The sequence below is a fragment of the Bombus huntii genome, chromosome 14 (genome assembly GCF_024542735.1).
Source record: "Bombus huntii isolate Logan2020A chromosome 14, iyBomHunt1.1, whole genome shotgun sequence".
NCBI lineage: Eukaryota > Metazoa > Arthropoda > Insecta > Hymenoptera > Apidae > Bombus > Bombus huntii.
Window position 1 is genome coordinate 5,772,620 of NC_066251.1, and position 16,773 is coordinate 5,789,392.

At 34.8% G+C, this 16,773-nt stretch overlaps 1 protein-coding gene across 5 annotated transcripts in view; it reads left to right on the forward strand.

Annotated features, from left to right (window-relative positions):
- LOC126873109 (prominin-like protein) overlaps positions 1-16,773 on the forward strand; it is a 70,941-nt gene that overhangs the window by 1,238 nt on the left and 52,930 nt on the right. The gene's annotated exons all lie outside the window — the stretch shown is intronic.

Genomic DNA, 16,773 nt, shown 5'->3' on the forward strand with positions numbered 1-16,773 from the left:
TCCTAGCAATAAATCATTGAAAACGCTAAAAATTACATCGAACGTATAATCCTATCTTGCAGTGTAAACGCGTAATTTCTTTTGAAAACACAAGTGTACTCCGAAAAGACATTTTTCTTCTGGTTGAGTTTATGTTGTTATGAGAGATTCCAAGATTGCTTTTACAAGAGAGGAACATCCTGTGATCTTCTGTTATCAATAAGCTCATTCACTCCAGTTATATTTATCACCAAGGATTTTATAGACCCCTGTATTTACGTGTTTGACCGATGAGAAGCTATATTCTCCGAAAAGTGAAAGGAAAACACGGTCGTATTATTATTATTATTGTCTCTGTTACTCAAATATTATTGGATTTCTCGGAGCACATATTTTTGAGATTCTTGTTAATCGATTCATTCCATTACATTCATTACATTGTATGCATGCATTTCCATTATTTTCTCTGTTGCTACAAGATTCTTGTATTCTTAACGTTCCCGACAATCGATTTATTCCATTGTACTCCGAAAAATCTTAAAAAATCCAATAAGTACGTTCTTTAACCGAACAATTTTACCTCAATTTTCATCGATTATTATAACTTTCCAGGAATGAAATAACATGTTATATCTCGATGAGAAAAATAAGTCAAGAATACTTAAACAAACACAACGTATTATCTAACACAACGTTAGGCTTCGAGAAATTTCAAAAGCCGAAATTCCGAAATTCCAGAAACGATACAATGCGTTCGTCAACTCGACAGTTTTTCCTCAATTTTCATCGCGACGATATCAATCTCTACCTGTTTCGCCTTTCGATTGATCTCGAATTGGCCAGAAAAATTCCGTCCTTTTTTTTTTCACAACTCGTCGGCGTTTCCATCGGATCCGACATTTCAGGAATTCCCACGCGAAACACAGCGTCGATCGTTGGGGAAAAAAAGGCGATAACTTGCTGAACTATCCGGATCAACGACCCTTTCGTCGCGTTTAACGTAGTAGGAACAGAGGGCCCGCGCATCTATATCAATTCTAGCAGGAAGTTGATAGCGAGCGTTCGTCATCGTCCAACCGACCTGACATCGTGTCGTCTACCATACTCGTTTCACCTCTTTCCGCCTCTTCTTTGCCAGTAATGCATTACTTCACCTCTTCCTCCCTCCCTTCCTTCCTTCCTTCCTGCTATCGTTCTTCATCCAATTCTGAAGAGCATTGACAATCGAAGGAGCTTTGTCGGTGATCTATTTATTTGCCAGCGGTCTCAGTGGCTCTCAATCTCTTACTCCATTTGGCTAAAAGAAGCCAAGGAAACGTGTATCGATTAACACACGCTTCGTGGTTGCTGATGAGACAGCGTTTCCTTGTAGGAATTTTAAATCTCAGAACTTTCGGTTAGCGCGACCATTGCCATGAATTCTGTGTAATCTGATTAAGATATATTTTAATACACTATTATATATAGGTATATTAATTGATATGTGTTATACTTAAAATATATTGCTATATTAATACACTATTATACTGTATACTACTATATAAGTATGTTAATATATTCTAAGTATAACGTGCAACGTATTGTATTATTTATTATAATGTTATATATTATTGTGTATGTATTGTAATATTTAAGTACTATCAAGTATATTGTTTAGAATTATTTATTTTGCCTTTTTGTATGGTATATATTATTTATTATTGAGTATACTATCAAGTATATTAATATTGCGTTAGTATTAGTATTAATATGAAATCCACTATAGCATTTAATTGTAGAATAATATACTGCACCTGCACACTTTATCTTTGACAATGTTTGTTCTATATTCGCTATGGATTTTTACGAATTTTTATGTTTTCATCAACGTGACTGAAGAATTTTGAATGCAAATGGGTTTCATGTATTAAATATTATTGTAAATACTCTATTACGTACAGATTGCCAATAAGAATAATACTATCTAAAATAATTCTCGTTACCCATTGGTCTTATCGAAGAACTTTTCAAGCGCGAGTGCAATGAAACGTCGAATATAGAGAAAATATTTGAAAAATCCATGTCGCAAAAGTTTCACAAGATATTGCATGCGCAATAAATGCTGCGATTGCTGAATGAGTCGATAGAACTACTTACATGTATATCTACAAACTACTTCAATATCGATAAGATTTGCGTGAACAGTAAACGATCGAACGATCAATGAAAGGGACAAAAATGGTAGTTGATTCGAAAGAAATTGTTGTCGTGGACTGCCAAGCGGAAAATCGGCTTCTTACAAGAATTCATGCGAAAACGATCCGAGCGTGGATCCGCTCTCGTAATTTCGAACCATTCGAGCAACGAATTGCGGCGTCGTATGTTCGCATACTTTGTACTCACGTAGGGAAACACGCGTCTCTTTTGGCAAATAGAAAGTCGATTAATCGACAAATCAATTTTTTAATTAAATTAAATCGATTAATTGCTATCTGTACAATGATACGTTGTAGATAAGGTGGAATTACGGTTTATCTAATGTGATAGAGAATCGCGGGAAAATATTAACATAACCATATATATATGTAGTTTGAAATAATGAGACTACGTAAATACATTTATCTTCTTGTTTGTTCGTTCTATTCTAGAATTTTTTTATACAGTCGTTATCGTAATTAATCTTTTGTGTCGTGGATTTCTATGCGTTCGTATAGGAAACTTAACATACACAGAATGCGCACGATTTGCCAAAATGTACAAAATATCCGAAATATAGCACTCTGTATAATTTTTGATAGATAAAACGATCTTCTACCTAAGCCTCGTTTCTTCGATTATTCTTATAAAAATATGAATTTCGCATAAAGAGTCATCGATATCCACCTTCTTCTTATATTTATAATATCCACAAAAGTATGAATTTCTCGACTATTTATAAATGTGAAAAATATGAATTTCGCATACATATGCACACTGTACTAATTATATTAGTCAAAAGTCGATATCCACCTTCTTCTTATATTTACTGTATCCACAAAAAATATGAATTTCTCGAGTGTTTATAAATATGAAAGATGTGAATGTTCATTGGATTCATAAAAATATGGATTTTCCACACATATGCACACTGTACTAATTATATTAGTCAAAAGTTGATATCCACCTTCTTCTTATATTTACTGTATCCACAAAAATATGAATTTCTCGAGTGTTTATAAATATGAAAGATATGAATGTTCATTGGATTCATAAAAATATGGATTTTGTATAAATATGGCAGAGTCCGATAATTATATTAACGTAGAGTCGGCAGCGACAGATGGAACTGAGAAGTTTTATTAGGCTCTCGGAGTTGCTTCTATTACTTCCGTGGTACGAACAATTGCGTCTTATTAGCAGTTATTGTTTTATGAGGCGAGCAAGCGTCGTTTCGCTTCGTTTCTTTTTCCTTTGTGTCTTCTTCGCGTTATATACGACTTCGCGTCTTGTGTTAGATCTGAACGCCTGCTAAAGTGTTACATACTGCGTTATAGATAACGATCGAATCTCGGAAGATGGTATGAATCGGTCGTTTATCACGCAGCGGTGTAGCAATGTTGCTTCCAGATTGTGCAAAATGATCATTAAGATCTGTATATCGATTGTTCGAGGTTGCGTTTCTTGATAACAGTTGGCGTGAATAAGAGAACGACGCTATCGATAAAGTGATCGACTTGAGAAAATTGCGACAACCTCGATCATTTGTGTGTCACATTATGTATATGGATGATAATAGAGTCTATCTGTGTTCTCTTTTCTTGTTTCAATAACGTGTAATATTCTGTACGTTCATCGATATGAACTCATATATGAAAACTAAGTTTTTAGTAAGAAAATTAATATGTAATAGAAAAATCCGAGTTGTTTCTGGCCGCTAAAATATGTAGATATTATTTTGCAATATCATTCTTTTTGTATATTTTCCCCTTCTTATGCAAAAGATGCCATTGTTTCATTTTTCCACTTGTGAGGCTTCTAATTGATATTGTATGTTTCAATTGATAGACATCAAGATATGTACATAATTATAGAGATTAGATCACAAGTCACAAAGAAAGACTTGGTAATATCTTTCTTTCTTATACATTTCCCTTCTTATGGAAAAGATGCAGTTGTTTCACTTTTCTATTTGCGAGGCTTTTAACTGATGTTACAATTGTATGTTTTAATTGATAAATATCGAAACATATACATTATTATAAATATTAAATATTCTCGATGTTAGACATTCAGAAGGATTTGGTAATATTTCTCATACTTCTTCGTTCTTGTGGAAAAGTGCACTTGTTCCACTTTTTCGCTGACTGCGCCGCCTCTAATTGATATTATTTAAATCGTCTGAATGAAATTAGAAAGCCGTGGCATTACATCAAACAGAAATCGAGAAGTTTAAGGTTAGGCTCGAGTTATCTCAAGAGTAAAAATTCCAGGAGATTTATATCTACCTTATTAACGTGTTTCCCCCCCCCCTTTCCCTCTGAGCGCTTGAATCAATTATCTAAATTGTTTGGATGAAATAGAAAACTAGCTTACACGATATTACATAAAGCAGAACCTAGAACGCTCAAAGTTAGAGTCGAACTATTTTAAGAGTAAAAATTTCAGCAAGTTTATTTGATCCATTTTTACATCGGAGAATTTAATAACAACTTTGACAAGACTACATTTTTTTCTCTTTCTTTTTCATCTTTATCTTTGGAATTTGAACATGATTATACTTTTTTTTTATCAGAAATTAATACACAGTTCTGAAAGAATTTCCAGTGCCTGTAACTCTATCATCGGGACGCCGTAAAATCCATGAAAAAGTTGATCAAATTTAATACCTTTCTCGCGTCCCATTGACGCTCCGCTTTCTCGCTCGATTTTATTAGCGTTTTCCACGAAGAATCGTTACGTAGTGGCTATTGAATTCGAACGATCGTTCTGAATGGCGACAGTACACGCGTTATCGATCCAGCTTCTCGCACAAAAGCATCGTCAATCTGGTGTTTCCTGTACGGGCGAAGAGCTCACGTGGCATTCGAACGATGACGACGGTCTGACAGTGAATTTTCCGTCATGCTCGATATTCTCCAATCAAAAAAAGAAAAAAAAAAAGACTAAATTTTGTAATATCAGAAAAACCTCGGTTCTCTTGCGTAATAATTTACCAACTAAATGGCCTGCAAATTATTTGTCTCTGTGATAAAACATTCTCGTACTCTAACGAATGCCGTACACCTATTTTTCTGTCGGACTTTCAGCTCTGTTTTTAGTTCTCTATCGAACTTCGAATTTCTGAAAAAACGCAGCGTCGCTTTTGAAAATAACATTCAATTGTTTATAGTATATTGTTGTAAATTCCATTGATTTGGAAAACAGGATTCGGTTATTTTTACTCTCTGCTCCGAGGCGAATAGCGCCCATTGTAAATTTCCAGAGAACAAACTTTGGAAATCTGGAACAAAAATTGACAAATTATTATTATTATTATTATTATTCACGGGTATATAACGCGCTCTGGTATACAATTCGGTTACAAGTCGTCTGCGCGTGACAATACTCTATTAATGTTATACCTGTTGGAAGATTATGAGCACAAATGCGTTTCGAACGACATGATTTATTGGCGTTGCTATAAACTACGATTTCTTCCGTGTAACGTAAAAAGACGATTTTAGCTTAAGAAGAGACGGTACTTCGGGGCACAAGATCGTGCTATTTAGTATTTTTTACGTGCCATCAGAGTAGGTCAGGCGTAATCCAGCTACGCGATCAAACAGCTGTAAATTTAACTGATCTTTACACGCAATAAGAACAAAGTTAGACGACTTTTGAACGAGGAAGCCACTTACGAGCCACCCTGTACTTTTCTCAAAATTGGGCAAGCGTGTTAACGACAGGGAAGAAAGCGCGATTGCACGTAAAATGATTGAAGGAACACGGCGAGGTCAATTCGAAGATCGGCATCGTAGAAGAATCAGCTTTTCCGAAGGAAATTCCATGGAAACGCGGGAATATCTGGCTTGAGATTTGGCAAGGCAGTAAATTTCTATTTCTCGACGCATAGCGAAAGCGGATCGAAGCTCCGTCACGTCGGCAAATAAATCACGCCGACAACTTTTAATTCCGGTCCCGTTGCGAATTTTCAAACGAACCGGCCACACTTCTTTCATCTTTGCTTAATTGAAATCTGCTGCTGGACAAACGGCTGGAAAAACGCGAGGAATTTCATCAGATGGCTTATCGGAGATACATCGCAAACGATCGAGATTCTAAATTAAAATTCGAACAAGGAGAAACTAATAAATAAAAAGGAAGATTGCAGTAATTAAAAGAGAAGATCGAAGCATCGCAATTTAATTCTTCTTTCGTTCTCTACACTTTGGATGCTTGCATCCCTTTTTTTCGCTCTTCACGCCGGCTTTAATTTATTCTTCGACTCTTAATGTCGTACTTTTCTCTTTTCTTGGCGTCCCTTCGTAGGTCTTTTCGTTGTTGCAATCCTCTTTTCTATTCTTCCTGATATCGAAACATCAGTTTTTGTTCGTCAAAATTCTATTTCTCGGTATACCACCGTCGTTCTCTTTGATATTTTTCCACTGCTCTCTCTGTCGCTGGCGTATTTTCTTTTTCTTAAATACGCTCTCAGATGTGCACTATCCGCTGCATTAAAATGAGTTTTCACGTTAAAACAAACATCCATATTTAAAAGAAAAATTCACTATTCATTAAGATATTATAATTACTACGGGTATAATTTTATACAAATTTATTCAAATGTCATGCAGATCTAATCTTTCGTCTAATTATAATTGAAACAGTGGAAGCTGAATAAAAGTTCGTTTGATTTTCTAAATAATGTAATAAGATGTTTGCACGCTTTGTATCGCTGCTTCGAATCGACAGCGGCCTAACTTAAAACATGCTAATTTTAGACGAAAGGCTTTCTAAAATTTATATTTTTCTTTAAATATTAAAAACAGGCCTTGTTAGTACAACTGTCCTTTGACGCACAACCGATGGATATAAACGTACCGTTTGACACGATAAAAATAGAAACATAATGTGGAATTCGCACTCAATGAAAGCAAATTGGTCATTTTTTATTTTTTTCTTTTTTTTTTTTTAAATTTGTCACTGTCAATGCCAAGCAGCGATATATTTTTGCATATTGCAGATTTCTCTCTAGATCTTTCTACGCGATGACCGAAACGATTATGTTTGGACTAGACTATTTAATTTGGAGATTTTTAATGTCAATTTGTTGTTCATATTTCATGGAACAACAATAATTTCTGTTCAGTAATACAAAGTAACGTGACGTATTTTGAATTGATTATTCTGCTCACTTATAATCCATCGGTACACCAGCTGACGATTAAATTTCCCATAAACGCGTGATCATCAGTGTGTAGTTAGAATATTACGATAATTCTCAGCGAACGATGATTCTCTCGTGAAACTAAAAATTCGATAATCTCAAAAGTATTATAATACCGTAATAATTATTCATAAATCACACTTTGTTTAATCTACACATCGTACGATAATCATTCGTTGCCGGACCTCGAATGACGTTTGAAACGAAATATGCATAAACTTAGTACGCATCCGACAGCCACGAAGAGACAATGCGATACGGTTGCACCGAAAAACAGAGTTTGCTTAGCAAACAAATTTCAACGGCAGACACTTGCCAGTCGCTCGTTTACTTATCGCGATAAGATTGGTTGAAAAGGTTTGGCGAGAATCGCGTGTGCTGCTAATCGTAGAAAGTAACTGATGATAATGGAAGAAAATAGCCGATAATACTACGTGCTTCAACTTAAAAGTTTCCTATCGGTACAGTAGCTTTTTACCTTTCAAGACGATATTAAAATATTTAGTTCCCCGTTTATTTTATTCTTTTTTTCTAATTAGTTTCTAAAGTTGTTTTGTTGTGTTTCTTTTTAGTTAACGTGTCCTGTTTGTACAGCAGTTTTTTTATTTTCAAAACGACATCGAAATGATGTAAGGAAGGCGAAACAGTCCAACGAGAAGAGAATATTTTACATCGAATAAATAGGCACGAGGATGGAGTAAAGAAACGAAGAACATGAGATTTCTCGGATTCTCGATTTTCCTAAAATCGTAGATAGAACATTTCCACGAAGAAAAAGAAAATATCTGTGGCCACTGTATATTCAGATATTTCAAGTTTCTCGCGTTTCTTAATTTTTTACACGGCTAAGAAATCGTAGCTAAATATTCTATATTGAACAAAGACGCGCAAAGATGAAGTAAAAAAATGAAAAACCGCGAGGGTTCTCGGATCTTGGACTTTTTTTTAAAATTGTAAATAGGACGTTTCGACTGAGAAAGGCGAAATAGTCTAATGAAAAGCAAATAGTCTAAACTGTCTGTTTCGTCGGACAAAAATCTGAATAATACATGCGTGTTAAGAGAAAGCTGGCAAGTTGATATGCTGATAGGGCGCTATATACATACGTACGCTACACACGTAGTTTCTGGAAGTTTGCTTATCTCTCTGTGCCTCTTGTGCAGCAGAACGCATTAATCTGGTTTACTCAGTGAATCACTCGGGAAGTTTCGTAAGAAAGTGAGTATCTTCAGCGTATCCAACGTGATCCATTTCTCTCGATACATGATCGCGGATCACACTGTCTTTCTTCTCGAATAAACCGAAGATCGTAATGAACTTTTGTCGTGGACACTTTTTTAATTGTCGTTCGTATCGAAGGAAACATATTGTTGATCGTATGTAACGATATCGTACTATAGTGATACGTATTATAAATGGAGGACTATGAATCAGAAAGCTGATTTCGCAACACTGTTCCTTAAAAGTATGTAAGTCGCTATCTGAATAGATAGACGAAGTGCGACATTTCCTGAACGATAGTGAAGATATAGAGCAGAAAATTTAAAAAGTCACTCTCCTTTATCGTGATCGAGGTACTGAAAAGTTTCCAGAGAATTGTACTATCTGGATTAAAGATTCGAATAATATAAAAGGTAAAGATACCATTTGTTGTATGAAAGAGAAAATTAAAAGAAAATGTCAAATAGATAAAAGTACATTTATTTGAATAGAGGGAAAGCAACGGTGAAGAACTGTGGGTGATCAGAAAATATAGAGCGCTTAGAAACACATTAGTTACAAATAGATTGGCACGATAAAAATTCATGAGAATATGAAACAAAAAGACATAGCCATATCGAGGACATTGATAAATACAAGGATGCAATATCGTGCAATAACTTAATCTAAACTTCAGCCGATGATTTATTGTGGCGTAAGTTAAAGGCAATTGCACTTGATGATTTACCGTGGTATAATTGATTCAAGGTGATGCCACAAGATATTTTATTCGAGACTCTGTGATTGCGTTCACGTTTAAAGATAGTTCGTAGACAAATTGCAGGAACTCGGAATGTAAATTGTAGAATCTCGGTCGTCTAATCCTTTCGCTACGGAATATGTGTATTTTATTATTATTTCGTGCGGTTATGTAAAACCCGATCGATTTAAGCTGCGTCCCAGTTGAATATTTAATTAACACAGTGGAAAACAATAGCAACTCGTCGTTAGCACGTTGACCTCGTTTGCATCTACAATGATAACGTTATATCATGATCTACCTTAATATCTGTACAGGTAAATATATAGAGGACAGAGGAAGAGATAATAATTTTTTATTTCTCAGTTTACCAGACAGGTAATATTGGAAAATATTTACCAATGTCTGAGGAAAAGCAATGTACACATTACGCGACTACGTTTTTTTTTTTTTTACTATTGTACGTGAATTAAGTCTCTTATTGTGTTCAATTATATTCCATATGATGCGATCGTATCGTCAGATTGATATAACCTTGTTGTATTGTACCTGATCGAAACCTGGTCTTTTTTTAGCTTTAATCGACGTGAATGAATTTGTCAGTAGATTTAGGTTGAAAATAGAGGCAATCGTAATTGTATATAAACATTTAGAAACATTATAAGGGCGTTAAACGATGTCTCATCTTCATTTTGAAAGTGACATACAATTCAGAAACGCTAGCTTTCCATAAAATGCAGAGGAGTATTTTTCAATTTAATAATTAGATTGCGAATATTTATGCAAGCTAATGTTTTTGTAAACGCTGTTCACAAAACGAAGCTAAACAGAATTTTGTTTCAGTATGTCTATTATTAAATTAATATTATATCTGTTACTATTATATTAAACAACATTAAATTAATATTTAAGGGTATCTGACACAAAATTTCTGCTTACATTGACAGTCTAATTATTGTATTAATATTCCATTATAATTATAAATATCAGTATAATACGTTAATATTTAATACATATCTAAACTAAATTTCTGCTTTGCCTCTATTTAGAAATATTGATATTAGAATTTACAAATACATTAACATTTATAATACGCATGTAAACCAAATTTTCGTTTTACCTTCACTTACGAAATATCAACATATTTTACATATTTGTATCATTTTACATATGGTATCTTGCATACACAACTATGAAATAGCAGTTGAAATAATAAAAAAATTGCAACACCATAAAGAGTTAAACATGGAATTTTCCACAAATCTCGTACAGTTAATAGTTGAAAATGACACGGCTACGCTTTTAATTAGACACAGGATATTTTACTGGCTGCACAGTCGTTAAGCAAAATTTAATCTCGTTCAGGCTGGCGACTCGGTAATTAGTGAATTTCAGGCAGACGTTAAAAGTTCACGGGACGAATTCAGCGTCGCTTGGGAAGATGAAAGGGAGTAACGAACGTTAATTCCGAATGACAAAGTGTTGGCGAAAAGAACGTGGAAAAAGTATGACGAATTTGATTCTTCGTACGGCAAATCGAATTTTTTTCGACGTTGCAACATTTCCGGCCGCGGAAACCGCTTATCAAAAGGATTTCTGGCGCGATCCAAGGCTCCTCTCTGCTTACAAACAACATCAATCAAAAGGCTGATGTCCCCGTGACATAAAATCGGCGGTTCAAGGCTATTTATGCGAACTACACACGTTAATTTTTTATACCTGTCAATTTAATATCCGACTTTGGAAATTTCCTCTTGTTCTTTCGCAAGAACAAACGTCTATAATTTCTATCATTTTTCTAACGTACATTTAAGGATATAAAGTTCAGATATTCGAATTTTTCGTAGAGTTGCGGCGATAGGCGAAGAAATTTATATGTCGAACTCTTTCCATAGAATTGATACGAGTTTTGTAATAAAGAGAACCAAACCATAGAACCAAATTCCAGAACTGGCCCAACCAGGAAACGAAAACAAATAGGAATTCTGAGTGAATTTATTCGAAAGTTCTTTGCATATAAAGTGCAGGAAATCTAAAGCTTCGTCCGTACGTAGCTTTGTCTCTCTGTGTTTCGAATCTTCTGCATTCACAGAGCGAGTGATCTGGCGATAGCATCCAGTTCGCAGCAATTGCAGAACGATGGTTCTGAATTCTTTAACGCGGTCACTGCGCCGACTTCTGTAAGGACACATTTCTATTTGGTGGTAAACGAAAGTTCGTGGTGACAAAAAAAGTCCATCGGGGACAAATAGACCTCATGATGGATTTTCCTATTAGGCGGTATGGGACAACAGTGTCCAATAGCAATTTTGATCGAATGGCCATAATGTCGTTTCCTATTTAGCGGTACGAGACTACCGTAACTCCGTACTCATTTCGACATACGTTTCATATTGCACTTTCATGTTGGGAAGATTTATGAAGTATATTGCAACATAATGAATCGTACGATGTTTATTTCAATCTGCGCTTATTTCAGTTCCATAATAAATAAGTAATTATACAATATAATAATATAATGTATAATAAAAACATAAAAATATAAAGTGGTCATCTTTGATAACGAGGAGTGTTGTTCTATTTTTAACGCCATAAATAAGCCCCCCCCCCGTACCATAAATCGTCACATTTTTGCCACTGCGGGACAAATGACCCGTAGGATTTTTCTTTATATTATGCCACTTTACCATGCAAACACGCGATTAACATTCCTTTCGTTGAGAAATATTTGATTTAATTGAGATCTTTGCTGTTGATAAACGTTCGCAAACTGAGATTCCGTAGAATCATTTCGTAGCCATGAAAATTTTTCGTACAAACATTCTCGATGGATTTTTGTTTTATATGGAAACGCGATGGCTATCGTTGCTAGTTAATATGGGAACATATACACCGTTTTGACGATACGTAAATACTTCTTGCGATTCTTACGCAGCTCTGACCACGTTCCCCGCGTTAAAAATCACCCAGCCAGAACTTATATATTTATACTCGCACGAATGAAACAAAACTCGTTTGTTAGCCGAGAAAGAAACACGACCACGTAAAAAAAGCACGGATTTAACGAACGTTGAGAAAAATGGATATTTTTGCTCGCTCTGTTCCTCGGCTGAAGTTGAGAGAAAATTCTACAATGCAAGTCTTGGTTTTTGCTATTTTATTTCCTTTAAAAGACAAAGCGTAACACTTTTTTTTAGGACTTTGTAATATTTCTAGGAATTCTACGAAAATTAACGTTTTTATTATTTTATTGCATAATCGCGTTTTATTAATTTTGCGAGAATTCCGTTTAACACACCCAGTAATTTTTAATTAGTATCTTCCGGTCCGTTATAAATGATCCAAAAAATATATTGTTGGAAAAATTGCTGCTTATGAAATTCGAACAGTGTCACAATCTTCTGAATCTTTTTTTTTTTAATCTACCCAGAAAACTCGAAAAGTATCAAATAATGAAAACAATTGAAGATTCAATCGAAAATTATAGATGACACAGTTGGAGGATTATAATTATTATTATAGTTATTACTGTGAGTGCCTTTTTTTTGTCGTGCTACAAATTCTACTTTTATTGCAACTGCGATAATTTCAAATCCTAAGATTTCGGAGATAAGCATAAGAGCAAACAAGATACCAATTATGGTCTTTAATATATCTTCCTTCTTAAGAAAAAAACAAAATATAATTCCTTTTTACAACTTCCTAATATTTTTAAGATTTCCATATAAAAATTAATATTTTTATAATTATTGCCAGTAATCAAAGAAAGGAAAGTATTGTCATTTTTTTATTTCGACGTGCTACAGATTCTTTCCACTGCAATTGCAACAACTGCAAATCGTAAATTTCAGAGATACGAGCAAGCTCAAAGATATTTTCTTGTCTCATTTCAAGTATCATCATACCGTTTTGCCAGCTTCTATTAAATATTCCTTGACAGATTTTTTAACATTCGTAGCTCTTCTCAACAACTCTAAATGTTCCAATTAAAAATTCGTCTTTTCAGAACGAGGCGCAATCAGAGAAAAAGACAAACGAAAAGTATGAAAAGAAATGACCTGAATGTATGCGAAGAGTATTAAGAAAGGATTTTATTTTTCTTAATTTTCGAGTACACAATTTCGATCTTTTACGATCGTAATAACAGCAGATTGGAAATTTCACTGGCCAGCAGAACAAGAAACGTTCGACAGGATTTCATGGCAATTTGTCGTTGAAGGAAAGTTCGTTTGAGCGCTTTGCGCGGCGTCGAATTCAATTCCAGCGTCGTCTGGCTCATTAACGTCCCTCTTTGTCGCCACTGTCTCGCTTCGTTACTTTCGGTCCTTCCACTCCTGTTGCACTTTGCTACGGGATACGGCCGATGAAATTGTCATTGTCGTGTCACGAATCTCGTGAAAACGACGTCTAGCCCTTTACATCGATCTCTGTTTGAACGATATCATCCCATCGCCAAGTTTATAGCTTCCTATGGTTCCAATTATTTGCTAATAGTGGATGGTCGATCGTTGGAGTTGTATTGCTAAAGAGAAAAAGAGAAGTACACAGCGATTTTAATTATAACGATTAAATCAATATCATAAATTACATTAATAATAAATTGAGTCGTAATTCATTTATATCTTGTTAAACGTAATAAAATCTATTTTATCTTATTCTTCTGACAAAAAATCCAGGCAGGCGTAGCTTTACATTCTTCGAGTAATTTTTATAACATTTTTCGAAATTCATACGCTGATGAAAGATGAACTTCAAGATGATATTTATATACCAATATTATAATTATTATACTTACATATATGTACAAATATTTGTATAATAATTTACAATTAATTTGTATAATAATTACATATTATAAAGCTAAGAGGATGGAATTAGAACCATTTTTTTAACAACTATAAAAGGCATCCTTTTACATGAACACTTTTTACCCTATTTGCATGAACTTTTGTAAACCATCGGCTTCAAACCTTCGTTACTAAGTTGTCGAGGTAATTGTACAAACTTTTTCCGATTAGAAAACAGATCTAGTTTCCAGTAAATGTTAAAAAAGCTCTCGGGCTACAAAATTTGCACACCATACCCTATATTCGATTCTTTTACACGGCACGCAACAGCGTATACATCCGAATTTTTCACCGAGATTTGTCTTTCAGCAGCGTACGTCGTCCATAAAAATACCTCGACCTTATCCTCCAGGTAATAACAGGACGAAGTAACGCGAAAGAAATCGGTTTACAACAGGTAGCGTAATACCTGTATTCGTTCCTTCAGTAAAAACACCATCGATCCGTTCTATTTTCGTTTACCGCATCCCCTATCGGTGTCACGTATCAAGTGCACTCGTGTGCACGCTATACAAAAATTAATGAACGTGACACTTGGCGTACGTGCCGGTGGAAAAATACAGCGAATTGTGCGTGTCTCGATAACCAACCCTACGTCGATATGTAGTTCGATAGCGTACACGTATCGAATTCAACGAAATAAAATATCGCTTATCATTGGATGATATATTACGTACAAAAGGAAAAATCTATCGTAACGGAACGACAGCTAATAATTCATTCGCAGTAGCTTTAAATGATTTGAATGAAAATTGAAATATTTTTTCGGAGAGGTTCTAGCAATTCACTCGTCATATTTCAAATTAATTTAGTTGTTATCGAATAGATTCTAAGGTTAGATTCATCGAATTTGTTAATAACACAGTGATAACAAAATCCTCGAGGATAGAGAACAGGAAATTTACAAAATTTGGAATATTTCATTTTATATGTAACCTTAATTTTGTAACTTTTTGGTGTTTATAGTGGCGGCTGCTAAGCAGAGAAAATTTATTGTATTACTTACCACTAGCAATTTGGTGTATAATTATTACTCGAAATAAGAATATATTAGAAAAGTGAGATTCTGCTTTCTGCATATCACAAAATGACAATTTAATGTCCTATATATTTATAGTGCCTTGAAGCACAGCAGCTTTCAAATTCGAGAAATAAAATTTGAAATTCTATATATTGCAACGTTAGAACCTCAAATCCTACATACAAGAAAAGTGCAATTTCCAATTGCACATATCAAAAACTTAAAATCTAAAATTATATAATATACAGCAAAAAAAAGAAAAAATTGAAAAATAAATCTTTTCTCTATTTATATGGACGTCTGATTTCTGTAAAAGCGTCCCTTTCAGTATTCGTTGGATTGTAATTCCTTCAGGATCGGACATTTCATATATCACAGGCAAATACTAACATAGCCATCCAGTACATTTCGCCAAAAAATTCTGGTATCGACATATGAAACGTCTACCAGGAAATTTCTTTCACGGATGCTGGCGGAAATTTAGTCGAGGTGGAGAGACCGTTCCCATCTTCTCCGTCTGGAAACCAGTGCACAACATGTGTCTTGCAGGTGCATACAAGCAAACGAGACACTCTACACACATTGCAGCGTGTCTGTCATGCACTTGGCTCTTCTCTCCTCACTGCACTCGACTGCAGTTTGCGCGGTCCCTGTTTGAATATCCGAGGTTCAACGTGCCTCTTGATCGCCGATTAAGCGACATGAGGCGGAAAAGCTTCGTCTATACAGTCTGTAGTGTCTATAACACGTGCTGTGAAATTTTCTTCAAGCCAGAGCTCGAATTTCATCTCGAATTTTTTGACTCGAGCAACGATTGGGTAGTTTTCAAAGGGTAGTTTTCGTTTGAGCAATCGACATCAATTAAGAAACGTTGCTTCACGCAACATTTCAGTTTCAAGTCTCTTTCCCAGGTTCTTTCGTTCCTATCATTTATTTTATCATTTAGAAATTTTAGAATCTATAATTTGCAGATTCGCAAATTTTAGGATTTTTAAATCCTCAGACTTGCGAATTTTAGAATCTTTTAATTTTCAGATTTACGAAATTCAGCATCTTTCAATTTTCAGATTTTCGAAACTTGGGATTTTTTAATTTCCAAGTTTCTATATTTTGGAATTTGTTAACTTTCAGATTTGCAAATTTTCGAATTTTTTAATTGCCAGATTTCCAAATTTCCCAATCTTACGATTTTCATATGTTAAACCTACCTAAATTTTCTGACTTGCAAATCTTTTACCGTGCATTAATATTGAAACGCGCGTAAGAGGCAAAAATCTTTTTCTAGAATATCCGTAGCGTACGCCACGAAATTTTCTTTCAGTCAGAATCTCGTCGAATTTTATTCCCCAGTTCCTTGGCTTGGGAAAAAATTCCTAAGGGGTTGTTTCATTTCGTGGTTCGATGTCTTACTTTCTATGTGTGTAAGAGTCTAGGACTTGATTCCATCGCGCGTGCGTGGATTTTTGCGTAGTTTTCAAGAATACGGTTCCACTGAGTTCAGGCAGACAAGTGAAATTATACAATGGAACGACGATTCAACAGAGTTCTGATGCAATTATTTTTCCTCGACTTTTTTTATAGT